This window comes from Sorex fumeus, unplaced genomic scaffold, assembly GCF_029834395.1.
Source record: "Sorex fumeus unplaced genomic scaffold, SorFum_2.1 ptg000019l, whole genome shotgun sequence".
Classification (NCBI taxonomy): Eukaryota; Metazoa; Chordata; class Mammalia; order Eulipotyphla; family Soricidae; genus Sorex; species Sorex fumeus.
The window spans coordinates 26,619,128-26,646,344 of record NW_026606076.1 but is presented as its reverse complement, the minus strand read 5'-3'; the positions used below and the strand labels follow the sequence as shown (position 1 = coordinate 26,646,344).

General features: G+C 46.7%; 1 pseudogene; it reads left to right on the top strand.

The window, feature by feature from the left end:
* The first annotated feature begins 277 nt into the window (after positions 1-277).
* Positions 278-27,217, top strand: part of LOC130022029 (zinc finger protein 253-like) — a 45,176-nt pseudogene continuing 18,236 nt past the window's right edge.

Genomic DNA, 27,217 nt, shown 5'->3' with positions numbered 1-27,217 from the left:
TGGCCACGTGGTCTGTCTCAGCTGCGTGACGATGCAGCGTTGTCTTCACCCCTGCATCACAGGTTCCACACGGAACTTTAACCAAACCCGCATGTGGATCTATTTCATTTTCTCTTGAAATAGATGCTTCCATTTGCTATAGAAGGAATTATTTCCAGTTGTATTCCTTCATTAATTTAAAGGGGGGAAAGTCACAGAATTTACTAACTCTGCATCCATCAATTTTGTGTGTCCAACTTACAGTTACATGAAATTATTCTATTGTAAGACAATCCGTATGTCGGAAATTGCATTTGTGTGGTGCATATGTGTGAAACTCAGCTGAAGGGCTCATTTTTTGTCAGGAAGACTCAGTCAATAATTAGAATCCTCTGTTGTTCTACAGGAAAACTGCCACCCCAAGTGGAATGTCTCTGATCCTACACTGTGTGACAATGTCTCTAGTGAGCAATCCTAACCTCAGCCCCATGAGAACGCCGAGACAGGCGGGATGTCTTCTGAGGGTGATCAGAATGGTGAGAGCTACCTCACTCTGAAGAAGTCCTCTCCTGGAAAAAGTTCCTTGGAGTGTGTTATTCTCAGTTCACAGGCAAAAAATTCCCCAATGGGGCACCTGCTAGGGAGAGGATCACTGTTTATAGTGAGTCCCTCATAGCAACATACCCTCAACCACAATCACCGTGAGCAGAACCCATCTAGGTGTAAGGAAGGTGGGGGAGCCTCCCCATGTTCCCAGCACTGTGCTTTTCCCTTAGAAAACCACAGTGAACAGAATCCCCAGAAAAGTCAGCCCCAAGAGCAAAGTGTGAGTCAAGGGTTACCCCATCATGACCATATGAATATTAATGCAAGAGTGAAACCTTATACATGTGAAGAATGTGGAAAGACCTTCAGTAGATCAGCAAATCTTATTTTGCATAGGAGAATTCATACAGGAGAGAAACCATATAAATGTCAGACTTGTGGGAAGGCCTTTATTCAGACCTCACATCTTAATAGACACATGAAAACTCATGAAAACTCATGGAGAGAAGACTTATATATGTCAGGAGTGTGGCAAGGCCTTTACTCAGTTGTCAAGCCTCAGTAGACATGCAATTATTCACACTGGAGAGAAACTGTATGGATGTAAAGAATGTGGAAAGGCCTTTGTTTGGGCCGCAAGACTTAGTTTACATAGGAGAATTCACACTGGAGAGAAACCGTATATATGTAAGGAATGTGGGAAGATCTTTGCCGTAGCCTCATATCTTAGTGTACATAGGAGAATTCACACTGGGGAGAAACCGCATATATATAAGGAATGTGGAAAGGCCTTTGCTAGAGCCGCAAAACTTACTGAACATAGGAGAATTCACACTGGAGAGAAACCGTATATATGTTAGGAATGTGGGAAGGCCTTTGCTGTAGCCTCAGCTCTTAGTGAACATAGGAATGTTCACACTGGAGAGAAACCACATATATGTAAGGAATATGGGAAGGCCTTTGCTGCAGCCTCAACACTTCGTGAACATAGGAAAATTCACACTGGAGAGAAACCTTATCAGTGTCTGACATGTGGAAAGGCATTCACACGGTTCTCTTCCCATACTCTGCACATGAGAATTCATACTGGAGAGAAGTCTTAATTATGGATGGAGTGTGAAAAGGCCTTTACTTCTTCCTCACAATTGACTGTACATAGGAGTATTCATAGTGGAGAGAAACCATATATATGTAAGGAATGTGGGAAGGCATTTGCTACAACCTCAAATATTAGTGTACATAGGAAAATTCACACTGGAGAGAAACTTTATATGTAAGGAATGTGGGAAGGCCTCTGTTTGTCCTCAATACTTAATGTACATAGGAGAATACTCACAGGAGAGAAATCATATACATGTAAGAAATGTAGAAAGGCATTTTGAGAAGCCTCAGATTTAGTGTACAAAGTAGCATTCACGCCAGAGAATAAATTAACTTCCTCTTAGTCGTCGATTTGCTCTAGCGGGCGCAAGTAACATCTCCATTTGTCCCTGTTGCGTGCTAGTGTAGCCCAATGGCATCTGTTCGCTCTGGGAACATGAAGAGCCTCAGACCGATCGTTCATGATCTTCACGAAGAAGTCTGACCATCTGGTAGGTCGTCGGCCACGCGGTCTTTTGACATCTGTGGAATCCAGTCATTAACAGCTCTAGTCCAGCGGTCGTCTTTAAATCTCATTACGTGACCAGCCCATCTGATTTTTGACACCTTGGCAAACGAGAGAGCGTCCCTGATTCTTGATCGTCGACGCATGTCAGAACTCCAGATTCTTTCCTTCATTTGAGTGAAACGTGATATTCCAAGCATAGCTCTTTCTATTCTTCTTTGGGAGACCTGAATAGCGTTCTCATCTTGTTTGTGTAGGGCCCAGGTCTCTGAGGCATATGTTAATGCAGGAAGAACAGTGGAATCAAAGAAATGTGCCCGGAGCCGGAAGTTCTTCGTCCTCTTAGCTATTTCTTCGACGTTTTTGAAGGCGTTCCAAGCCGCTCTCTTCCTCCTGCGCAGCTCGGATGCCAGGTCATTTGTCATGTTGACTTCTCGACCTAGGTACACATAGCTGTTGCATTCGGAGATGGTCGTTCCATTGAGAGCGAATGGGGCGTCAGGAACGAGGCTGTTTCTCATGAACATCATCTTCGTATGATTCAGCTGTAGTCCTACCTTTCTACACTCACGGTCAAAGTCGGCCAGCATTTGTGCCGCTTGGCTGATGTTTGGTGTTATTAAAACAATGTCATCAGCAAAGCAGAGGTGGTGTAGTTGCCGACCATCTATCTTCACTCCCATCCCTTCCCATTCCAGTCGTCGCATGATGTTCTCGAGGGTGGCACTGAAGAGTTTCGGTGAAATGGTATCACCCTGCCACACCCCTCTCTTTACATCAACGAGCACTTCTTTGAAGAATGGTGAGATCCTGGTAGTGAATCCGCAATACAGCTCATGGAGGATCCTGATGTATTGGGCTTGAATGCCCTGATTGGCTAGGGCTTCAATGACCGCTTCCGTCTCAACAGAATCAAAAGCCTTATTTAAATCAATGAACGTTAAACAGAGCGGCATCTTGAACTCCCGAGAAACCTCAATGAGCTTGTTTATCGTGTGGATATGGTCGATGGTGCTGAATCCTTTGCGGAACCCAGCTTGCTCGCATGGTTGTCCTTCATCTAGTGTTCTGCCAATCCTATTTAGGATGATTCGAGTGTACAACTTGTAGATGACAGACAATAGGTAGATCGGGCAATAGTTGCCAATGTCATGGATGTCTCCCTTCTTGAACAGTAGTACGGTCCTGCTGGTTTTCCACTGGAACGGAATCTTGCATTCAGACAGGTAGCGAGTGAAGAGGCGAGCCAGTGTATTGATGAGTACTGACGGCAGGTTCTTCAGGTGTTCAGGTCTGACCTTCTCTGGGCCGGGTGCTGTTTGTTTCTTTACTGACGAAATAGCGTGTCGGATTTCAGAAGGGAGAACGTTGGGAATGACATATCCATCCTGTGGAATTTGGTATGTCGGCAAGTGGACATGGCTATCGAAGAGATTTGAGTAGAAGTCATGGATAATCTTCTCCATTGCCATTCTGGAGGATGTGATGAATCCATCAGGATGTCGGAGGGCAGTCATCTTAGTCTTGTAGTTGGTGAAGGACAGGCGGGTGTTATGAATACTTTTCGCGGCTTCTGCCGCATCTACCAGTACTTCTGCTCTTCTCTCTTTGAGGTCTTCCTTGATCGCATCTCTGCACTGCTTTGCGAGCTCGGACAAAGTGCGAGCTGCACTGCTTTGTGTGCGTGTTCGAGCACGCCAGAAAAAAACCTTTTATATGCGAGAAATGTGGCAAGGCCTTCTGCCATCCTTGCTAAGCACGGGAAAATTCACAGTGGTGGGAAACCTTATTAGTGTCCGACTTGTGGGAAGACCTTGATTTGGTGCTATTCTCTTACTCAGTATGTGAGAATTCATACTGGAGACAAACTGCATATATGTCAGTAATGTGGGAAGGGCTTCATGTACCCCTCACGCCGTAATAAACATATAAAAATTCATACCGGATGATTTGATCCCTTAATAACGGTCTCTAAGGACAGAACAGGACAAGTCAGACGAAGAAGTTTCCTTTGGACACAATGGTCAAGGGTGTTAAAAAATTGCAGTTAAGAGGGAAGTAAGCCTGCCTGCTCGGAACAGGCTTCTCTTGTCATTGAAATGTACCTGCTGATTTTCACCCGGGCTGCACCTATGCCCGTACTCTAGGGCTTAGAATTGCTTGTGTGTTAACTTGTAAATAATGGGTCCTGGTGACGAAAATAAGGAGGAAGGTGACTGAATGAACAGGTATAGAAACACCCCCCTGCTCAGAGCTGTCATGGCTCACTACTCTCTTATTGTTTGCTATGCTTCTGGCTTGGCCCAGAGGGGCTGTTTGGTGGGAATTATGGCAGAAATCAACAAAGATGCAGCACTGAATTCTTTGAAAATGGAAAAACAGGTAAACCTTCATTCTTCAGTCTTTCCTGTGTTAGAATTTGGAATGCTTGAGCAACCTGAAAATCCCGGTTTGGAAACTTGAGCGGCAGGTCACACCAGCTTGTAGGGCACTTTCATGCTTTTTTTACTTGTTCTGGATGCCCAGACTTTAGAGGATGTGGAGCTTTTGAGGGGTGCATTGGGGGCTGTTCTTTGGCTCAAGTGCCATGGGTGAGGGTGCGTTATTCTGAGGGCTCCTGCAGCCACGATCGCAACCATGTCCAAGATGGCACTGGAGGGTGGGCACATGGACTTCAGGCCTTGGTGTGAGGAGCCTGCAGAGAGTGGGGGTCTTGGCCATCTCATTCCTCCCTACTCGAGACTGCGCAGGACCATGTTTGGAGCCTTTGGACTGGACATAACACTTATCGAAACTCCAGGTATGTTCACAGGCAGCCCCCAAAGGAAAGGGACACTTTTGGCATCAGTCATTTTCATTGGCTTCCGTGCTGGGTTTGGGACTTTGGGGCGTGTTTGGAAAAGTGAGAGATATTTGCCTCTGAAAATTTACTCTTTGGATTATTATTATTTATTTATTTATTTATTTATTGCTTTTTGGGTCACACCCAGCGTTTCACATGGGTTTCTCCTGGCTTATGCACTCAGGAGTTACTCTTGGTAAAGCTCAGGGGACCATATTGTTGCTGGGATTCGAAACCGGGTTGGTCATGTGCAAGTCAAACGTCCTACCTGTTCTGCTATCACTTCAGCCCCACTTTGGATTAATTTTAATAGCTTTTTTTTTTAATTCAGGGGAGTTGGAAGGGATTCTTTGATGCTCAAGGTTTACTTCTGGTTCTGCAGCTCAGGAATTATTCTGCAGTGCTGCTGGGTTCCTATGGGATGGGGAAGTTTGACCTGGATCAGCAAGGCATGCATCCTACTCACTTTATAGTGAGTCCAACCACAATATTGGTGTTTTTTTCCATATATAGAATTTCTACTTCCCGGGTGTCTGGTACCACCAGCAGGTCAATCTGTGCCTGTAAGGAAAGTGCATTAGCAGAATGATGGCACCATAAGACTTCCAGATACTCCGAAATAGATGCTGTGCCTTTGGCCAGACAACAAAAACTTTGGGCAAAGTCTTCCAAGAAAGTAAACGGCCAAAAGTTAGGTATGTGCAAGACACACCAACAAAACATTTCCGGCTCAACTATATAATTGGAGGCAAGGTCTCTCTGGTTCCTGATCAAACTGCTTAAAGTCTATGATCCCAGAGACTCAGAGACAAATCTCAGAACCCAGCGGCTTTTTGCAGAGATGTGTCCGGTTCCCGCAATGAGCTGCCAGTTACAGACCACCACAAGGGGGAAAGGGTGTGTATCTTCGCCTGATCCCACTTGGTGGCTCAGTGGCAACCATCTTCCAGAGGCCATTGGACAGACAGGTTTGGGCCTGCAGTGACAAGACATGTGGGGCCTCATGGGATTGGGGCGGACTCTGCCCTTTCCTCCCCCCCTCAATGAGACCCCAAGTTGCTACCCATGTACGGACTATCTGGCTCTTGATCACTCGGCCATGATCCCAGATTCTCAATAACAAATCTTCGGAACCCAGCGGCTCTTAGCAGAAATGTGTCTGGTCCCCACAGTAGGTTACCAAAGCTGGGTATTTCAGGTGGCAATAGGTTTCGTGCCTGGCGGCTCAGTGGCCGCCATCTCTAATGGCTTCTGGATGGTTAGGTTTGGGACTGCTGTGAGGAGACATGCAGGGCCTAACTGGATGGTGGTGGAGCCGGCCCTTTTCTCCCCACCCCAACGAAACCCCAAGTTGTCTGGCACCTATGATTGACCTCTCTGGCTCATGATCAAGGTACCTAATGGCCATGATCGCAGAGATTCAGAGACAAATCTTGAAACCCAGTGCCTTTTAGCAGAAATGCATCTGGACCCTGCAGTAGGTTACTGTTCCAGGTCCACCCCAGGGGAAATTGGTGCTGTCCCCCCAACTGCTCCCACTTGGCGGCTCAGTGGCCTCCATCCTCCAAAGGCCTTTGGAAAGTCAGGTTTGCGCCCTCACTCAGGAAGATACGTGGGGCGTCTCAGGATGGGGTGGAGCCGGCCAATTCCTCCCCTCCCCAACAAGAGCCTATGTCATTCCCACGAACCGCCTCTCTGGCTCGTGGTAAAGCTGTTTAGTGGCCATAACTCCAGAGACTCTGGAACAAATCTCAGAACCCAGCAGGTTTTGACAGAAATCCCTCCAGATTTAGTTGTTACAATTTCAGAATTCCAAAATCATATGTTATTTATAACCAGCAATCGAAAAAGAATTGTCAATTGTTGTGTTTTCGCCAGATCTGAGTGCTGGGGTAAAATCCCAAATAATACTCGTGACAAAATATTGAATGTAATCAAAGTAGAGAGAAGAATGTGGAAATTATCTACCCCACAGTTAGGGGGAGGCTGTGCAATGGTGGTATACTTGGGGTTTTAGTGGTGGGAAAAGGGGGCAGTGAAGGGACGGGTGTTTCATTGTATGACAGAGAATTAAACCTGAAAGCTTTTTAATTGCTCACCCATTTTTTCCCGTTTTCTCCCATTTATTTAGAAATGGCCAGAGAAATAGTAGGGCAAGTAGGATGCTTGCCTTGCATGTGGCCAACCCAGGAGTCCTCCAATCCACAACATCTTTGAGTTTCTCATTGGACATTGAGTATCCCCTTCTCATCGCTAGACCATGTTATGTGGAGGTGTGGCGTGGGGTAGCGGTATCTTCTCCCCGGAGCTGTTCATTACGGATAGATCCTGTGCTTTGCTTTCTTGACTTTGTTCTCATACTTCCTTATCTGTAAGGTATGTCGAGTAGTCCATGTGTTTCAAGGCCCTTGTGTCCCCGGCTATATAACTAGCCTGGCTGTACACCTAAAGGGTCGGGTGCCCTTTCTGGACTCCTCTCAGTCAATCTGACACCATGCATATCTTTGCCTTTGGATCATTGCCATGGTTTTTTGAATATGGGAAGAAATTTAGTTTTCTTTTGTTTTGGGTCCTGGGGATGCTCAGCAGTTATTCCTGGTGGTTCTCGTAAGTTGATTTTGACAGTGTTCAAGGATCAACCACTGCCAGCCTCATGCAAGGCAAATGCCTACCTGCTGTACGCTTGTACGCACCAAAAATTGTTCTATTGTGTGTGTGTTAAATTGTTACTGTGAGCCCATAGTGAAGTTAATTAGGACGAGAACAGCAGTGGATCATGGTGGGTTCTCGCCTTACAGATGCCGCCTACCTTCGATGTCCAGCATCCCCTATGGTTTCCCAAGCATCACTGGGTCTGATTAAAAACAAAACCCAAAAGGCTTTTTTAGGGATTTCCGAGATCCTCCTAGCAACACTTCCCGCAGATTTTCCCTTTCTGTAGACTTGCTTGGAGACTGTGAGAAATATAGAGTTGTCCTCCACCTGTTTGGTCATTCAACTGCATTCCATTCAACATTGGACTAATTCTCATTGTGCATTTTGTTTGATTTCAGAATTCAAATCACAGTTTTAGAATGTGGCATTACAGCAATTTCTTTAGGAACAGGGGTATTGCATACAAGTGTGCTGTAAGATTCTCTTGTTGAAACTAACTATTATCCAATTGGAGTGCTCAGTGGACCGAGCATGCGACATGAAAGGTGGGGTCCGGCTCCATCCCTACAACCACATCTATGGTCTCAGCATCACAGGAAAAATATTGGAGCCTAATGCTGGGACTAGAGGGTCCTTAACCTCAGTGGGTGCTGAATGTTGCATTCAGAGATGGTGATTCTGTTGAGAGTGAATGGAACATCAGAAACAAGACTGTTTCTCATGAACATTGTCTTTGTGAGATTTAGTTGTAATCCGACTTTCGACACTCACGGTCGAAGTCAGTCAGCATTTGTTCCGCTTGGCTGATGTTTAGTGTTATTAGAACGATGTCATCAGCAAAGTGAAGGTTGTGTAGTTGCCAACCATCTATCTTCACTCCCATTCCTTCCCATTCCCGTCATCGCATGATGTTCTCAAGGGTGGCACTGAAGAGTTTTGGTGAAATTGTATCACCCTGCCCAACCCCTCTCTTGACATGGATAATTACTTCTTTGTAGAATGGTGAGATCCTGGTAGTGAATCCGCAATACAGCTCCTGGAGGATCCTGATGTATTGAGTTTGTACACCCTGACTGGCTAGCGCTTCTATGACCACTTCCATCTCAACAGAAAAAAAGGCCTTCTTTAAATCAATGAACGTTAGACAGAGCGGCATGTTGAACTCCTGAGAATCCTCAATGAGCTTAGTAATCGTGTGGATATTGTACATGGCACTGAATCCTTTTCGGGACCTGGCTTGTTCACATGGTTGTTCTTCATCTAGTGTTCTGCTAATCCTATTCAAGATGACTCGAGTGAACAGTTTGCAGATGACAGAAAATAGGCAGTTTGGGCGATAGTTGCCTATGTCATAGATGTCTCCCTTCTTGTATAGTAGTACAGTCTTGCTGGTTTTCCATTGGGATGGAACTTTGCATTCAGACAGGTAGCGTGTGAAGAGCCGAGCCAGTGTATTGATGAGTACTGATGGTAAGTTCTTCAGGTGTTCAGGTCTGATCTTGTCTGGGCCAGCTGCTCTTTGTTTCTTTACCGAAGAGATGGCGTGTTGAAATTTGGAAGGGAGAACATTGGGAACAATATGTCAATTGTGCAGAATATGGTATGTGGTTAAGTGGACCTGGCTATTAAAGAGATCTGAGTAGAAGTCATGAATAATCTTCTCCATTGCCCTTCTGGAAGATGTAATAGATCCATCAGGATGTTGGAGGGTAGTCATCTTGGTATTGTAGTTGGTGATGGACAGGCAGGCATTACGAAGGCTTTTCACGGCTTCTGCCGCATCTACCAGCATCGCTGTTCTCCTGTCTTTGAGGTCATCCTTGATGGCTTCTCTGCATTATTTTGCGAGCTTGAACGTTCGCTTGCGGTTTCCTGAGGCATGTGCCAAGCCACGTTGGCAAATAAGTTCAAGAGTGTTCGAAGAAAGGCGGGTATTTCGTGGTTATCTCTCTCGGCCCGGAGAGTCCCAGCAGCAGGCATCCCTGAGCACTGTTGGTGTGACCCTCTCCCCACCTAAGTAAAGAGAACAAGATAACAGAAAACTTATTGATCCTCGAGAGGAATCTGCTTCAGGTGAGATGTTTTCAAAGGTCTGTCTTGGCTGTGTGGGGATGCATCATTGCCTTCGCACGTGTATCCCACTAAGCTATCCCACTAAGCTTCACACTAAGCTAGTAACAAACCTAGTCTCGGGCCCCTTTTATTTTCACTCTAAACTGGTGCTTCAATTTTCTGCAGAGGGACTTATTTCCACTTACTGTGTCTGTTGTTTGAGTTGGAAAAAATCACACAGCTATGTGACCTGCCGTCCGTCTATTTTGCTTGTCCATCTTGCTGAAACGTTAGGTCGTTGCCAGGAAAAATCCATCCATGGGTCAGAATTGCAACCGAGTTGGGTAAATGTTAGTAACCAACCTGCAGGTCTAGAATTTTGTTGACGAGAAGACTATCAGTCACAGCCCCTCCAGCACTTGCCTGTCCTCTTTTTTATTCGAGCTCATCCCCCTTGCACTGGTTCACCTGGGCTGCCATAATGGTTTGTCTGCACTTGGAACCTAGCACTTTAAGGCTCTTCGTGAAATTGATGATGTCACAGACTGGAGTCTTCCATGTGCACCTTTATTTCCTAATGATGTCAAGTGGATCAGGCCTCATACAGACAAGTGTTTAAAGGACAAACTGATACTTCAGGTGAAGGGGGGAACTGAAGGCCAATCAGTGGCAGGACATGAGGACCTCTCACCTTCAGTGCCTGTAATGTGACCAATGGGATCGTTCCAGCTTTCAGGACAATTTTGTGGTTATTTATCAGTCCCCCTCATCCATATCCAGTGGGTTCCTGGGGTCTGCCTTGCTCCAGAGGCTTTAGGAGAATGTAGAGCTTTGCTGGTTGCATTGGGAGGATTTAACACGGCATGTGGTCTCGGGTGTGAGCTTGGGGGCATATTCGTCTCCAGCTCTACGATGGGGCAGCATGGCCCGTGTGCAGAGTTGAACATGGGGGGCTGTGGGTCTCGAGGATGCCCGACCTGCTGATGGAAGAAGTCTTAACCATCCCAGCCTTCTCAAGCAGGGGTTGTACCAGGCCCTGTCCCGCAGCTTTCAGTGTAGACATGTGTGTGTGTGAAACTGCCAGATCACTTTGAGGGGCAGCTCCTCAGCCCCCAATGGTGAGGGACCTTATTGAAGCCCGTCTTTTTTATTGGCACCTGCCAGAAAGATTCCCGGGGGGGCGCATATGCTGCCGGAGCCCATGTGCTGCTTGCACCCACATGGCCGAGCACATGTGGTTCCCGAGCACATGTGTTGTCCGCATGTCCCCTCTTGGGATGTGTACATTCATGCTTTCATGTCTAACTTTACTCTCTCTCTCTCTTTTTCTTTCTTTCTTTCCCCCCACTCCACAGCTTAAAAATCCTCCAAATGAAATCTATTTACTTAAAAAAGAAATATTCCTGGGGACCTATTTCTAGCATGTGGCTGAGGGTTGTAAATGAATATATACATGAACATCGGGACTCACAGAGATGGTCTTGGTGGCTGTTTGCAAAGTACTTTTGTGAATTTTATTTCCGTCATAAATACAAAGACTCTCTGCTCGACATGTTATCTGCTCAGCTCATCCCTCTCTATCTATCCCAGACCTGGCAACCCCCAGCTATCTGGATCACCTGATGCTATCCCGGAAATGAGGAAAAATGAACCTTCCTGAGCAGGCAAGTACCTGGTCAGGGATATTTGAAGCCTGGCCCTTTAAGGCTCTGGGCGAACATGCAGGTGACATCACAAAATCCACGACCTTTATCCGCCAGGGCTTGGCATTCTGTTGGGAGTTACCAGCGGGTCGCCTGGTTGCGGAAGGTGAGGAGCGGGTGAGGGGGCACCCTGGGGGGCAGGGGGTCCCCGAAGGTCGGTGCCCCCGCCACCCGCCCGGGTGGTCGCTCTGAGCGCCTGAACCTCCGCGTTCTCCGCCTTGTGGGCAGCGGGGTTGCTCCGTGGCGGTGGCCCGGGGTAGCGGCCCCTCACCCGGGGCACACAGAGCGCTCCTGCTGAAAGTTTTATCTTGTTTATAAATTGATTTTGAGGGACACAGGGTCATTTTTCCTAAGTAGAACTTATTTAGGAAGATGCATAATGGGGGAACGCGGCCGGCCGGGTTCAATCCCGGCACCATACATCGTCCCGGTACCAGCCTGGAGTGAGCCCTGAGTCCGGAGTAACCCCTGGGCAAAGCCCCCCAGACCCCCCCAAAATATGGGTGGGTAGAGGAAGCACGTGGTCAAGGAGAAAAATGAATTTGAAGCGCTAAGTTCATTCTGAAAGTTCCAGAAACAAGGACAATAACGAAACAAATAAAAGAGGAAAAAAAGTTTTAATTTTTTTATGTGTTTTAGACCCCTACGATGTGTCGCTCAGGACTCCCTCCTTGGGGATCCGAGGACCCTTTGTGGTGTCGGGATGCGAGGCCAGCGCCCTCCCTGCTGACCCATCGCTCGGGCCCCTCACAAAGCAGAATGTGTCAGAGCTAGAGGGAGCCTCAGTTTCCCCCCAGATCTGATGGGGCATGTGAGGGATCCTCAGCGTTAATTTAGTTTCGGGGCGACTTCCGCCACCTGGTCAGTCACAGGGGTGGGTGGATCATCCCAGCAGTGTCCCCAGGACATCCCGTTACTGGCCCCCTTTCATTCCTTAGGCTGCTTGTGGAGTAGGTAAAGCGTGGGTTTCTGTCATCAAAGGGACCTGGGGGCGCATTATTTTTCCTTGTGGGGGGTGTTGAGCCCCACCTGACAGTGTTTAGGGGTCAAACCTGGGGTTGCTCAGAGTACCCCATATCTGGGTCAGCAGCCTGAAGGAAAAAACACCCTCTCCTCTGTCCTGTCATTCTTGGGGGGTGGCCGGGCTGGATGGGGGGAGGGGCGCAGCATATTCTTTATGTGCTTGGGGCTCAAACGCATTTGGCAGAGCCTTTGATTTTCACTGGTTCTTGTGCATTCAGTGGGTTCTGGGAGTTCAGGGAGGTGGGGAGCTTCTCTTTCCTTTTGATTTATTTATTTTGCATTTGGGGTCACACCCAGCGAGGCATTATGCTTACTCCTGGCTCTAAATTCAGCAAGCACTCCTAATGGTGCTCGGAACCATAGGGATGCCCAGAATTAAACCCAGGTTGGCCACCTTCAAAAGAAATGCTCATTTGCCTATTCTGTCACTCAAGTCCCCAAGGTGTGGAGCTTTAAGCCAACTCAGGTTGTGGTCTGGTGGGGTGCATCAGGGTGGTGCTACAGTGGGTCTTGCAACCAAATATGCAATCTTAGCAGGAAGTAGCTTGGGCACTTCCAGAGTGTGCCCTAAACCCTCTAATAATGCAATTTAGGATCACTATTGGCCACCATACCTTTATTCATTTGAAAGAATTAAATATTCAGTCTGTAGGAAGTACAACTGCAAGACTCAGTTACTTCTCCTGCCTTTGCACTCAGGGATCACTCCTGGAGGGTTTCAGGGCACCGTATGGGATTCCAGGATTCAAAGTTGGTTTGGCCGAGTGCAAGACAAGCACCTCACCTGCTATACTGTGTCTCCAATCTCTTTCTACAGAAATTTCTCTTTTTTGCATTTTTAGGGTCACACCCAGCGATGCTCAGGGTTTACTCAGGCTTTGCATTCAAGAATCACTCCTGGCAGTGCTGGGGGACGATATTAGATTTTGAGAATCGAACCTGCGTTGGCCACATGGAAGGCAAACTCCCTACCTGGTGTACCATCGTTCCGGCCCCAGAAATGTCTTTATTATTTAATCTAGTGTACTTTTTTTGACCAAAGCAGCATCCAATGCTCATGGGTTACTTTTGGTTCTGAGTTCATGTATCATTTTTAGCAGTGCTGGAGTGGGTGAGCCGATGTCCTGTTGCATATTGGGTTGGGAAACTCAACACACCCTCCTCCAAGAGGCCCCACTAAGACAGCAAGATGCAGGGGCAGGAGACGGTGCTGTTCTCTTTCAGGAGCAGGGTTTTATAGTCTTTGGGTCTTTGCCATTGATGGGATTACACAGCGCCGGGGGCAGTTGGTGGTTGTAATGCCTACATACTGGAAGTTATAGGATCTGGATGGAGGAGGACCATCCCTTTTCTCAGTCTCCTTCATTCGCCCTGTCTCCCTCAAGCTTCTCTTTTTCTTCTCTCACCACGACCCCAATCCATGCCTCCCCACGGGAAGCACAATGAAAAATGGTTTTCCAGACTTCCCCATCACCTGCATCCCAAGAAAAAAAAAGCAGCCCTTAAGGTGTGTTACTCATCTCCTTAGACCAGGAACTTAATTGACATATTTAGTTTTACTTCCTAATGATTAACATTCTGTATGGACACAGTAATAGACACTTTTAGGGTTGTGGGTGACTCTCCTGGGGACTTCTCACCACAGATTAGATTACAGTGCTCAGGCCGGATCAATCACTCCTAATCCCAGCAGCGTCCAATTCTAGTTATTACGTTTTGATACATGACAGAATTTGTCCATACCAGGCTCATATGAATAAGCATTATGGTACTTTGTCCAGGCCCATTTCGATGCCAGGGTAGCTAGCTCACCACTTGGCCTGGGTCCATCTAGTCCCTCATTGGACCCTTCTTTTGGGGATTGAGGAAGTAAGGGCAACTGAGGTTTCAGTCAAAAGAGCAGATGTCCAGGAGGTAATATTATCTGGAGACCATCTACTCTCAAGCTCAGGCTTGTCTGGTGGGGGACGTGGAGCTTTGGTGAGTGCAGTGGGTGCTGTGCCTGGGCGCAGGGGTCGGGGGTGTGAGTGCGTGGTTCCGGGATCCCCGACAGCCACAATCGCCTTTGGCTCCGCCGTGGGGCAGTGGCGGGTGGGCACGGGGCTGAGCGCGGGGGCTGCAGAGTGTCGGGCTGGGCCGGCCTGACCCTCCCAGCACGGGACTGCGCTGGGCCCTGTCCTGGAGGCTTTGGCCCCAACCTCACTGCTGCAAAACCTGCAGATTCACATAGCGGACCAGAGAAATAGCACAGCGGTTAGGGCGTTTGCTTTGCATCTGGCCCATCCAATTTCGATCTCCGAGCTCCACCAGGGCGGGTTCCTGAGCACAGAGTCAGAAGTTTCTCGTCCATATTGCCGGTGGTGCCTCCAAAACTATAAAAGGACTGTTCATTTTTGAGCGGCGGGGGGGGGGGGGGGTCAGCTCCCTAATGGCAAATGACACTGTAGCCCTCGGTCACTAGTCATTATTAGCCTCGATTTCCAGGGCTATCCTGGGGCCATGGTCCTAGTAGAGGTTGAGGTTTGCAAATGAAAATATACTTTTGGGCTATTTTTGATTGTATTTTGGGGACATCTGTGGCAGCTCCGGGCTTAACTTCAGTAGCAGCACTCTGCAATTGGTTTTTTCATCTTTAGGGGTCACGTGAGACGCAGAGTATCAATCTGTGTCTGCGAGGGAAGCGCCCCTCCCAGCTTACCATCTCTAACTCCAGTTTGTTGTTTTTTCTAGCATATAGAATTTCTGTACCCTAAAATCAAGTTGAAAATTACACCCCGACTCTTTATCTCTCCCTGATCAGGGCAAAACGTGGCTGTTACACTGAGTACTGAGAGTTGTGTTCAAATAATGTCTGGGCATGTGCTGCATGCATTTGGTGGCCATGATTGGTCTCCCCACCCTGGTGGGTGAAGGGAGACAGAGGATCGAAGAAAGATACAGGGGCCAGGCTGTTGGTGATCTGCTGGATATTAACTTAACAGAGTTTTAGGCTTCATCTGTGAATTTCCCCTTTTGCTCTTCCCAGAGAAGCTTATGCTGTTCTTGCTAACCTCCCTAATTTAGTTAAAGTTTATCTTTAACCTTTTCTTTGTATTTTACCTCACGTTGTCGCAGTTGCCCAAGTCAGTCATGATTACTTATAAGCAATAACTTTCTGTTAATTCTCAGCTTCGTATTTGTTCTGCTTTTTAGTTGAAGTGCTGTGTATTTGTACCTGCTTTTAAATTTCCTCTATAGCTTTTTTATGTTATGACTATACAGAATGTTCTTTGGTTAAACAGAGAAAGGCCATCAATACTATACTCCTAATATTTGGGAGTTGATGGACTCTGAAGTATATCTACTCCTAGCCATAATTGCTTGGTCATAATTACTTGACTCAGGCTACATTCGCTGTAGTTCCTAATGCCCCCAAAAGGGAAGATCAGCCGTGGGACTGGGATAGACCTTGGGCAAGTGGCAAAACTACCTTGGCTTCGAAATGAATATTCTAGAAAGCATAAATGCATGGTCTTGATGCAAATTGTTACAACTTTAGAGACAGGATCCCCTTGGGGAAGGACAAGTTGAACTGGCCTGAGGACTTAGTCTGGGATTTACAGTAAAACCCTTGCTTGCTCTCAGAGCCCAGAGAACTAAGTGTTGGGATCTTTGTCTCTTACTATGTTTATCCATACAACTGCAAGTATTGATAACTTATACAACTAGAGGAAAAGATAAAAGCAATGCAGATGTCCCTGGGAGACAGAGTGTCTCTTTGAGTGAATCTCTCCCTGAGAATTCCTTCTGCCAAATATTTTTCTGCGTAAATGATCAGTCACTTCTATGACCATACCTCATGCCCCCTCAGATGTTCTATAAATATGGTAGCTGTTCTGCATTAAAAGGGCAATTTTCACCATCAGGCTGTGGTTTCCTGTCTCCCTGTCTCTCTGTCTCTGTTGAGAGGAGCTAAGGAGGTGAGGAGGCAGTGCTGGACCACCAACACCTCACCGCACCCCCACATTTTACTTTGTGGACTCACAGTGATCAGTTGCTCTTTATTCCATTCTCCTGTGCACCTATACCAGTCTCCCACTGCTCCTCATTCCCTCTCCTCACGCGTCTCCCACAGCCTTTATTCTCCAACCCATCCCACAGAGTGAGGGTTAGCAAATAGGCAGAGATGTGGTTGTACAATCAAAGGAAGGGGAAAACTTCTAGCATAAAAATCTGACTTGGAAGGAGAGTTCAGCTCAAGGGCAGAATTGTCTCTTAAGGACATAGTTTTTCTTCGCTTAGTCCATATTCATTGAAACAGTCATCTTAAATTTACACTTACTCTTTCTGTTCATTTTGAATGGACACAGTTTATAGGGTGTCTCTATTGGGGATATTTCCTATAGCTCTCAGACTACACTCCCCAGAACAGTTTAGTCCTTTCTAACCCCAGAATGATCCTTATCCAGTTGCTTATGTTTGGGCCATGATGATGTTGGTGGGCCCCACGGGTGACTTATGTGAATTGGGTAGGAGAAAGGCGGTTACTTTCTCCCAACCGCCTCTGCTACCCGGGACCCAGGGTTACTGGGTTCTTGTCTCACCTCACAGAAAGGAATTTCAGGAATAGACAAGCAGTGAAATAAATAGATTTTATTTAGAGGATTTTTAGGTGTGGAGGGAGAGAGAGGGAGAGAATGACGTACTCAAGAGACAACACAGGCTTCTCCAAGAGAAGAGAGAGCCCCTAAACACATCCTAGCATTAGACATGAAAGCATGAAAGTACACATCTGAAGAGGGGGGATGCGGGCAACAAATGTGCTAGGCCACGTGGGCAGAAGAAGCACATGGACTCGGCAACATATACGCGCCCTTCCTTTGTCCAAGGTGGCCTTTATAGGGTTTCTCCAACCTTCCCCCATGTGGGGCTTCTTCTCAGTCCCGTTACCGAGGAAGTTACCAGGGAGGTTGGGAGTGGTGATGGTCTTCTTTGGGCTGAATCACTAAAGTTAATCAGATTAAGGAAGAGAGCCCAGGTTTTTGAAAAGAGAAACTTCATGGGGAGGGGGCCAATATCCTCAGGGTCTGCTGATGGTCTTATCAGGTCTTTGTTTTCTGTATCCACAAGGTGGATCAGTTCTAGAATTCTTCCATGAAATTTTGTTTATCCAAGTTTCATTGTCAAGGGCCTTTCCCTATATACCTGTCTACCTCAATGACAGAATTTGTTATGGTGCTTACCTGTCCCATTTCAATGCCAGGGTAGTTAAGAGCTATCCTGGTTCCATCCAGTCTCTTGCTTTTGATGTGCTAGGAACATAGGACAGCTGAGGCTTAAATCTCATAAATATGACAGTGCCCAGGAGTATATAGTATCTGGAGTCAATTAACTCTGAAGTCACAAAAGCATAATATTGTCTTCCTTTGTCTATGCAAGATCCTCCCAGCACAATCTTCTCTGCACTGGTCCTTGTCCAGGAGCAAAAAGGATATTTGTCTAAAGTAAACTGCAGAGGAAATAAAGGAAAGGGAAAGTCAAAATTTCACTTACGAATACAAAATCCAAATCTCTCTGAAGAATCTGACTTTACAATTCACAGGTTCTGGTTAGGGGAAATGGGTGATTAATGCATAGAGGAAGCAGAAGCACCTGGAAATTAAAAATGAATGCTAAGGAAATGGGCGTGATTCAGAAGCATTGGGATGGATGTTACTCAATAAGCCTAAGCTCCTTGTAGCAGAGGAGAAATGATGGATCAATGTTAAACCTAAAATGTTTAGAACTCTAATCCAACAAGGGAAAGGGTTGTGTTCTTTTAAGCAAGATAGTTTTGTTTTTTCAGGGATAAGGACATTTTCTCAGGGATCACCCTGGGTGTGCTAGGAGCACATTTACTTAGGGCCAGAGCCAGCGAGTAAGCACTTAACCATCCAAGCAATCAACCTAGGTACCCTGCATCCCTGCATCCCATATGGTCCGTACAAGAGTGATTCCTGAGTATACAGCTAGGAATGAGCCCTGAGTCTGCCAGATGTGCCCTCCAAACAAAAAACACAAAGACACATATATATGTAAGTACAGTTAAGAAAGATGCAAAATGGAGAAAGAAAAATAGGGATTCAGGAGAAACTGAGTTTCTGTAGCAGGGAAATATCAAGAATAGGGGATTTTAAGGAACAGAAATTTGACTCTTCACTCTAGAATTTGTCTTTGCACATCATTTTCCCCCTTTGGTAGAATTTGCCTTTTTTGTGTTACATTTTTCACCACAGCCTACGGTGTTTAGAGTTCACTATTGTCTCTGAGCTCAGGGATCATTTGGCAAGAGTCAGGGCATCATTGTGTGTCTAGATATCATTGGTTCAATGTTTGGTGACAACTGCAGGATCAGGGGACTTCTTACCCTCAAGCCCCTTAGTGTGTGACCAGCCACTCCAGCATTTGCCTCTCCACGCCTTTTTTTGAGTACATACCCCTTGCAGCACAGATTCACTTGGGTGCCAAAAAGGTTCTCAGTGCCTAGAATCTGGCTCTTTAAGGCACCTTATGAAAACGGAAGTGATGTCATAAGTGATGCCATGGCTCATCATCCGTCCCTGACACAGGCACTGGGGCTGTTGCTCACTTGGCAAAGGACAAGTAAATTTGTGCCCCATCCTGGAAGGGGCACTCTGAAGGCAGATTTTGTGGCAGGACTCAAGCAGCCTCCTGTGAGCACCCCGCGGCTTCCCGTTTCAACACTGAGCGGAGGGGCCGAGCCAGCTTGGGGGGCACTGTTGCACTGTTTTTTCACTGTTCCACGGTATTCAGTCGGGTTCTAAGGTGTGGTGGAGTCTTTAGGGGGACATGGAGCTTTTGAGGTGCAGTGCGGGCTGTATCAGGGTTCGCAGCTCAGAGTGCTTGATGCTGGAGAGCCTCTATGGTCGCCATCATCTCCAGCTCTGGGATGGAGCAACAGCGGGTGAATGCGGGACTCAGCTGGGGGATGGGCCATCCCAACCCTCTCAGCAGTTCCATATTTGAACCGTCGGCGCTAATCTTCCGTAGAATCTCCAGATTTGAGGGGCAGATCTGAAGCCCCTCCACCTAATGGCAGGAGACCTGTTGCTGGTCATCTTCATTGTCAGCTTTGATAGCCAGTGTCATGAAGGGGATGGGGGTGAGGGGACATTCAGGTGCCTGGGGTTTTCCAATGAAAATGTACTTGGGGAGCTATTTTTGCTTGTTTTTTTGAGGGGGAGGGGCCACATCCGGAGATGCTCAGGACTTACTCTAGCCTCTAATATCAGGTATTATCCCTGGCGCTGTTGGGGACCATATGGGATGCAGAGGATTGATCGGTTCATCTAGTCAAATGCCAAACTCACATTACTGCCTGTCCAAACTCAACACTGCTGTTTCTTTTTCCAGATCAGGAATCTCAGCTCCCTCACATCAGGCTGCAAAGCACCCTTCATCTCTCCCTGAGGTAAAGGAGTTTTAAATGTTTATTTTTTGAAAGAAGATTTTTTTTGGGTGGGGAGGGAGAGCTGTGTTCATGACTCTTGGTATTTTTGGAAGAAACTTACATAGAAAGGGGCGGAGCAAAAGTAAGGCAGGTAGAGTGCTTGCCTTGCACACAGCCAACCCAAGTTCTGTATCTTGAATCCCACTGGTCCCCAAACCTGCCGGGAGTGAAACCTGAGCACAGAGCTAGGAATATTACCTGAGCAATGCTGGTTCTGACTCAAAGAAGAAAAACATTGACACACACCCAGACAGACACACCCACATGCACACAGAAAATGTGTGATTGCACAAAAAGTGAATAATTCATGGAAAACCATGGCAGAAATACAAAGTTTTTTTTTTTTATAATTTTTATTAGTGAAACACCATGAGGTACAGTTGTAGACTTACAAATTTTGGGGTTTCAGTTATACAGTGATTGAGTACCCATCCCTCCACCAGTGCCCATTCTCCACCACAACTAATCCCAGTATCCCTTTCACGCCCCCATCCCCCCATTCCACCCTGCCTCTGTGGTAGATCATTCCCTTTTGTTCTCTCTCTTTTTGGGTGCTGTGGTTTGCAAAATAGGCATTGAGTGGCAATCATGTTCAGTCTATAGTCTACTTTCAGCATGCATCTCCCATCCTTGGCGGATCTTCCCAACACCCTTTGTTTGGTGCTCCCATCTCTATCTGAGCTACCTTTATACCTAGCGTGTGCGACCGGCCTCCACGCAATGGAGTAAATCTTCTGGTATTTATCTTGGCTATTCTTGGGTGTTAGTCTCCTATTTTGTTACTTTATGTTCCCCAAATGAATGCAATCTTTCTATGTCTGTCCCTCTCTTTCTGACTCATTTTGCTTAGCATGATACTTTCCATGTAGTACCACTTGTATGTAAATTTCATGACTTCATCCTTTCTAACGGGTTGGAGAGATAGCACAGCGGTAGGGCGTTTGCCTTGCATGCGGCCACCCCAGCCAAATCAGGTTTGATTTCTCTGCCCCTCTTGGAGAGTCTGGAAAACTACCGAGAGTATCTTGCCCGCACAGCAAAGCCTGGCAAGCTACCGGCGATGTATTTGATATGCCAAACACAGTAACAACAAGTTTCACAATGGAGACGTTACTGGGCCCACTCGAGCAAATTAACAAATAACAGGAGGACCGTGACACTTCCTTTCTAACAGCTACATAGTACTCCATTGTGTAGATGTACCAAGGTTTCTTTAACCAGTCATCTGTTCTCGGACACTCAGGTGTTTTCCAGATTCTAGGTCTTGTAAACAATGCTGCAATGAACAAACAAGTGAAGATGTCACTTCGACTATATATATACATATATATATATACATTATATATACATATATATATATATATTGGTTTTTGGGTCACACCTGCCAATGCACAAGAGCAACTCCTGGCTCATTCACTCAGGAATTACTCCTGGCGGTGCTCAGGGGACCATATGGGATGTTGGGAATTGAACCCGTGTTGGTCGCGTGCAAGGCAAACGTCCTACCTGCTGTGCTATTGCTCCCACCCCTCAACTATAATTTTTTGCCTTTCTGGGCTATATCCTCAGGAGTGGTATTGCTGTGTCAAATGGGAGGTCAATTTCTAAATTTTTGAGAAGCGTCCATACTGTTTTCAAAAAGGGCTGAACCAGTCAGCATTCCCACCAGCAGTGAAGGAGAGTCCCTTTCTCGCCACGTCCGCAACCAACACCGGTTGCTTTGTTGTTTTGGATGTGGGCCAGTTTCTGTGGTGTGAAATGATTGAAATGAAATCTCATTGTTATTGTGTTGCATCTCCTGGATGATTAATGATGTGGAGCATTTTCTCATATGCCTTTTAGCCATTCGGATTTCTTTTTGAGAAAGTTTCTGTTCATTTTATTGCCCCATTTTTTGATGGGGTTGGATGTTTTCTTCTTGTGGAGTTTAACCAGTACTTTGTGTATCCTTGATATCAACCCCTTGTGGGATGTGTATTTGGCAAATATTCTTTCCCATTCTGTAGACTGTCTTGTACTTTGGCCACTGTTTCTTTTTAGGTGCAGAAGCTTCTTAGTTTAAGATAGTCCCATTGGACAACATGGAGGGCGGGATCCACAGATCTCGAAGGAAAAAAAAAAACAGGTTCCAAAAAGAGCCGAGATCATTGGGAAGCCCCAGATGGGGTAGGTACCGCATCCCGCCTCCCCCAGATGGAACCCTGGTGACCAGAAGCCTCTACAACCACAGCTTGAGTATGCGGGAACTAGGACTTTTCCTCAAATCTGCCGGGACTACAACTCCCAGGTAACCTCAGATTCCGGAAGTCACGACCACAGCCCGCCCCCCAGTGCCATATTTACAGCATTCAGCCGAAGAGAAGGACAACATGGAGGGCGGGATCCAAAGATCCTGAAGGAAAAAAAAAACAGGTTCCAAAAAGAGGCGAGATCATCGGGAAGCCCCAGATGGGGTAGGTACCGCATCCCGCCTCCCCCAGATGGAACCCCGGTGACCAGAAGCCTCTACAACCACAGCTCGAGTATGCGGGAACTGGGACTTTTCCTCAAAACCTTTCCTCTCTCTATATACAAAGTGATCCATGGAAAGTAAACCACCCAACCTTTCTCTCTGAAAATCATAGTTAAGTTTGGAGCATGGCCACAGCCCCAGAAGCACAAGGACTTAATGCATAACCCAGCAGCTTGGAGCAGAAAAGTGAAAGGACTATGCTTTAATCCAGGCCATCAAGTCTGCCAGAGGGGAAAGGGTGTTGCCCGATTCACCCTTTCTTCTCTGGAAAGAAGGATGGCGGCTGCATGGGAGCCTTGTGGACAGCAGGTATGAGCCGGGGGAGTGGGGGCGACTAAAACCTTATGGGAAGGGGGGCGTTCCGGTCCGTCCTTCACGTCCTACTGAGGTCACCAGTTGCCCCCCGCGAGCGGCTCTCCAGCACGGCCACAGCCCCAGAAGCACAAGGACTTAATGCAGAACCCAGCAGCTTGGAGCAGAAAAGTGAAAGGACTATGCGTTAATCCAGGCCATCAAGTCTGCCAGAGGGGAAAGGATGTTGCCCCATTCACCCTCTCTTCTCTGGAAAGAAGGATGGCGGCTGCATGGGAGCCTTGTGGACAGCAGGTATGAGCCGGGGGTGTGGGGGCGACTAAAACCTCATGGGAAAGGGGGCGTTCCAGTCCGTCCTTCACGCCCTACCGAGGTCACCAGTTGCCCCACGCGAGCGGCTCTCCAGCACAGCCATGGCCCCAGAAGCACAAGGACTTAATGCAGAACCCAGCAGCTTGGAGCAGAAAAGTTAATGGACTATGCGTTAATCCAGGCCATCATGTCTGCCCGGAGGGGAAAGGGTGTTGGGCCCTTCCACCCTCCTCCCTCTGGAAAGAAAGATGGCGGCCACATGGGAGCCTTGTGGACAGCAGGTATGAGCCGGCGGTGTGGGGGCAACTAAAACCTCATGGGAAGGGGGGGGTGTTCCGGTCCGTCCTTCACGCCCTACCAAGGTCACCAGTTTCCCCCCACGAGCGGCTCTCCAGCACGGTAACAGCCCCAGAAGCACAAGGACTTAATGCAGAACCCAGCAGCTTGGAGCAGAAAAGTGAAGGGACTATGCGTTAATCCAGGCCATCAAGTCTGCCGAAGGGGAAAGGGTGTTGCCCGATTCACCCTTTCTTCTCTGGAAAGAAGGATGGCGGCTACATGGGAGCCTTGTGGACAGCAGGTATGAGCCAGGGGAGTGGGGGTGACTAAAACCTATTGGGAAGGGGGGCGTTCCGGTCCGTCCTTCACGTCCTACCGAGGCCACCAGTTGCCCCCCGTGAGCGGCTCTCCAGCACGGCCACGGCCCCAGAAGCACAAGGACTTAATGCAGAACCCGGCAGCTTGGAGCAGAAAAGTGAAGGGACTATGCGTTAATCCAGGCCATCAAGTCTGCCGGAGGGGAAAGGGTGTTGCCCGATTCACCCTTTCTTCTCTGGAAAGAAGGATGGCGGCTGCATGGGAGCCTTGTGGACAGCAGGTATGAGCCAGGGGAGTGGGGGCGACTAAAACCTATTGGGAAGGGGGGCGTTCCGGTCCGTCCTTCACGTCCTACCGAGTCCACCAGTTGCCCCACGCGAGCGGCTCTCCAGCACAGCCACGGCCCCAGAAGCACAAGGACTTAATGCAGAACCCAGAAGCTTGGAGCAGAAAAGTGAAAGGACTATGCATTAATCCAGGCCATCATGTCTGCCCGGAGGGGAAAGGGTCTTGGTCCCTTCCGCCCTCCTCCCTCTGGAAAGAAAGATGGTGGCCACAGGGGAACCTTGTGGACAGCAGGTATGAGCCGGGGGTGTGGGGGCGACTAAAACCTGATGGGAAGGGGGCGTTCCGTTCCGTCCTTCACGCCCTACCGAGGTCACCAGTTGCCCCTCACGAGCGGCTCTCCAGCATGGCCACAGCCCCTGAAGCACAAGGACTTAATGCAGAACCCAACAGCTTGGAGCAGAAAAGTGAAAGTACTCTGCGTTAATCCAGGCCATCAGGTCTGTCCGGAGGGGAAAGAGTGTTGCCCCAGTCGCCTTCTCCTCTCTGGAAAGAAAGATGGCGGCCGCATGGGAGCCTTGTGGACAGCAGGTATGAGCCGGGGGGCTGGGGGCGACTAAAACCTCATGGGAAGGGGGGCGTTTCGGTCCGCCCTTCACGCCCTACCGAGACTACCAGTTGCCCCCGACTAGCGGCTCTCCAGCACGGCCACGTCTCCAGAGCACAGAAACCAATTTCTTAACTATCTGACTTTCAGTAGAAATACTTCCAGGGTCAATAAGTAAAATAGCAGAAATCCAAAACCAACATATAATTCTTGAACCCAGCTGTAGAAAGCAAATCACTTTACAATGCTTTTTCAGCATGTCTGATTTGGGGGGGGGGGTAAACTCTAAATAATAGTGGTGAATCGTTTATTGAAACAATGAATCTAATCAAAGCAGATAGAGTGTTAACTAGAATTCATCTGCCCCACAGGGACTGGGAGGGGTGGGGGGGTTTATTGGGCTTCTTCATGGTAAAAAATAAGTTTTGGTAAAGGGAAATGTGTTTGATATTTGCATGACTGAGACCTAAACCTGAAAGCTTTGTAACCTTTCCCACGGTGATTCAATAAAGAAATAAAAAAAAAAGATAGTCCCATTTGTCTATCTGTTTTCACTTTCTCGGCCAGTGCTGTGATACCGTTTGAAGATACCATTAGCTTCAATGTCATGGAGGGTTTTGTCAACTTTGTCTTCAATGTACCTTATGGATTCCGGTCTGATGTTGAGGTCTTTAATCCATCTTGATCTTACTTTTGTACATGGTGTTAGGCAGAGATCTGAGCCCACTTTTTTGCATGTAGCCGTCCAGTTTTGCCAGCAAAGTTTGTTAAAGATGCTTTCCTTGCTCCACTTCACTTTTCCTGGCCCTTATTAAAGATTAGATGATCATATGCTTGGGGGGAGATGTCAGTATATTCAACCCTCTTCCATTGGTCTGCAGCTCCACCTTTGTTCCAGTACCATGCTGTTTTAATTATTACTGCTTTGCAGTAGAGTTTGAAGTTAGGGAGATTGATTCCTCCCATTTTCTTTTTCCCAAGAATCGTTTTAACTATCCGTGGGGGCTTATTGTTCCATATAAATTTTAGGAGTGTTTCCTCCATTTCTTTGAAGAATGTCATGGGTTTTGTAATAGAGGTCACATTGAATTTGTAAAGTGCTTTGGGAAGTATTGCCATTTTGACAATATTAATTCTCCTGATCCATGAATAGAGGATATTTTTCCATTTCCTCGTGTCCTCTTTTATTCCTGAAGTAGCATTTTGTAGTTTTCTTTGTACAGGTCCTTTACTTCCTTAGTTAAGCTGATTCCTAGGTACTTGATTTTCTGGGGCACAATTGTGAACGGGATTGTTTTCTTTATGTCACTTTCTTCTTGCTCACTATTTGCGTATAGGAAAGCCATGGACTTTTGGGTATTGATTTTATAGCCTGCAACTTTACTATCGAAGTCTTCTTTTTCTAGGAATTTCTTGGTAGAGGCTTTAGGGTTCTCTAAGTATAGTATCATATCATATGAAAATACTGAGAGCTTGATTTCTTCCTTTCTTACCTGAATGCCCTTAATATCTTTTTCTTCCCTAATCGCTATTGCAAGTACTTCCAGTACTATATTGAACAATAGTGGAGAGAGTGGGCATCCTTGTCTCATCCCTGATCTTAGAGGAAAGGCTCTCAGTTTTTCCCCATTGAGGATGATGCTTGCTGTAGGCTTGTGGTAGATGGCTTTAACTATATTGAGGAAAGTCCACTCTATCCCCATTTTGGTGAGGGTTTTCATCATAAACGGCTGCTGGATCTTGTCAAATGCTTTCTCTGATCTATTGATATGATCATATGATTTTTATCTTTTCTTTTGTTGATATGATAGATTATGTTGATTGATTTCCAATGTTAAACTGTCCTTGCATCCCCAGGATGAATCCCACTTGGTCATGGTGTATGATCTTTTTGATGAGTTGTTGAATTCTATTTGCTAGTATTTTGTTGAGAATCTTCGCATCCTTGTTCATCAGGGATATCGGCCTGTAGTTTTCTTTTCTTATGCTGTCTTTGTTTCCTTTTGGTATGAGAGAGATATAGAAACTGTTTGGGAGAGTTTCTGTTTCTTCAATTTCCTGAAAACCTTGAGAATAACTGGCAATAAATAGGTCCTCTTTAAATGTTTGGAAAAAGTCGCTAGTGAATCCATCTGGACCTGGGCTTTTGTTTTGGGGAAGACTTTTGATTACAGTTTCAATTTCCTTGATGTTCATAGGTCTATTCAGGTACTCTATATCTTCTTGATTCTGCTTTGGGAGATTATAGGAATCCAGGAATTTATTCATTTCTTCTAGGTTCTCTTGTTTCGTGGCATATAGACTTTCAAAGTTGTCTCTGATGATCTTACGAATTTCTTTGGTTCCTGTTGTGATATACCCATTCTTATTTCTGATTTGATTTATTAGGGTTCTCTCTCTCTCTTTCTTTGTTAGTGTTGCTAGTGGTTTATCTATCTTGTTTATTTTCTCGAAGAATCAGCGCTTGGTTTCATTTATCTTTTGGATTGTTTCTTTGGTTTCCATGTCGTTGATTTCTGCTCTAAGTTTTATAATCTCTTTCCTTCTGCCTGATCTTTTATATCTTTCCATTCTGTTGATCTTTTATAAGATCTTGAACTGTGAAATCAAGTTGTTTATGTGCATCTTTCTTCTGTTCTAAAAAAAATGCTTTCAGAGCTATGAATTTTCCCCTTAATACAGTTTTAGCTGTATCCC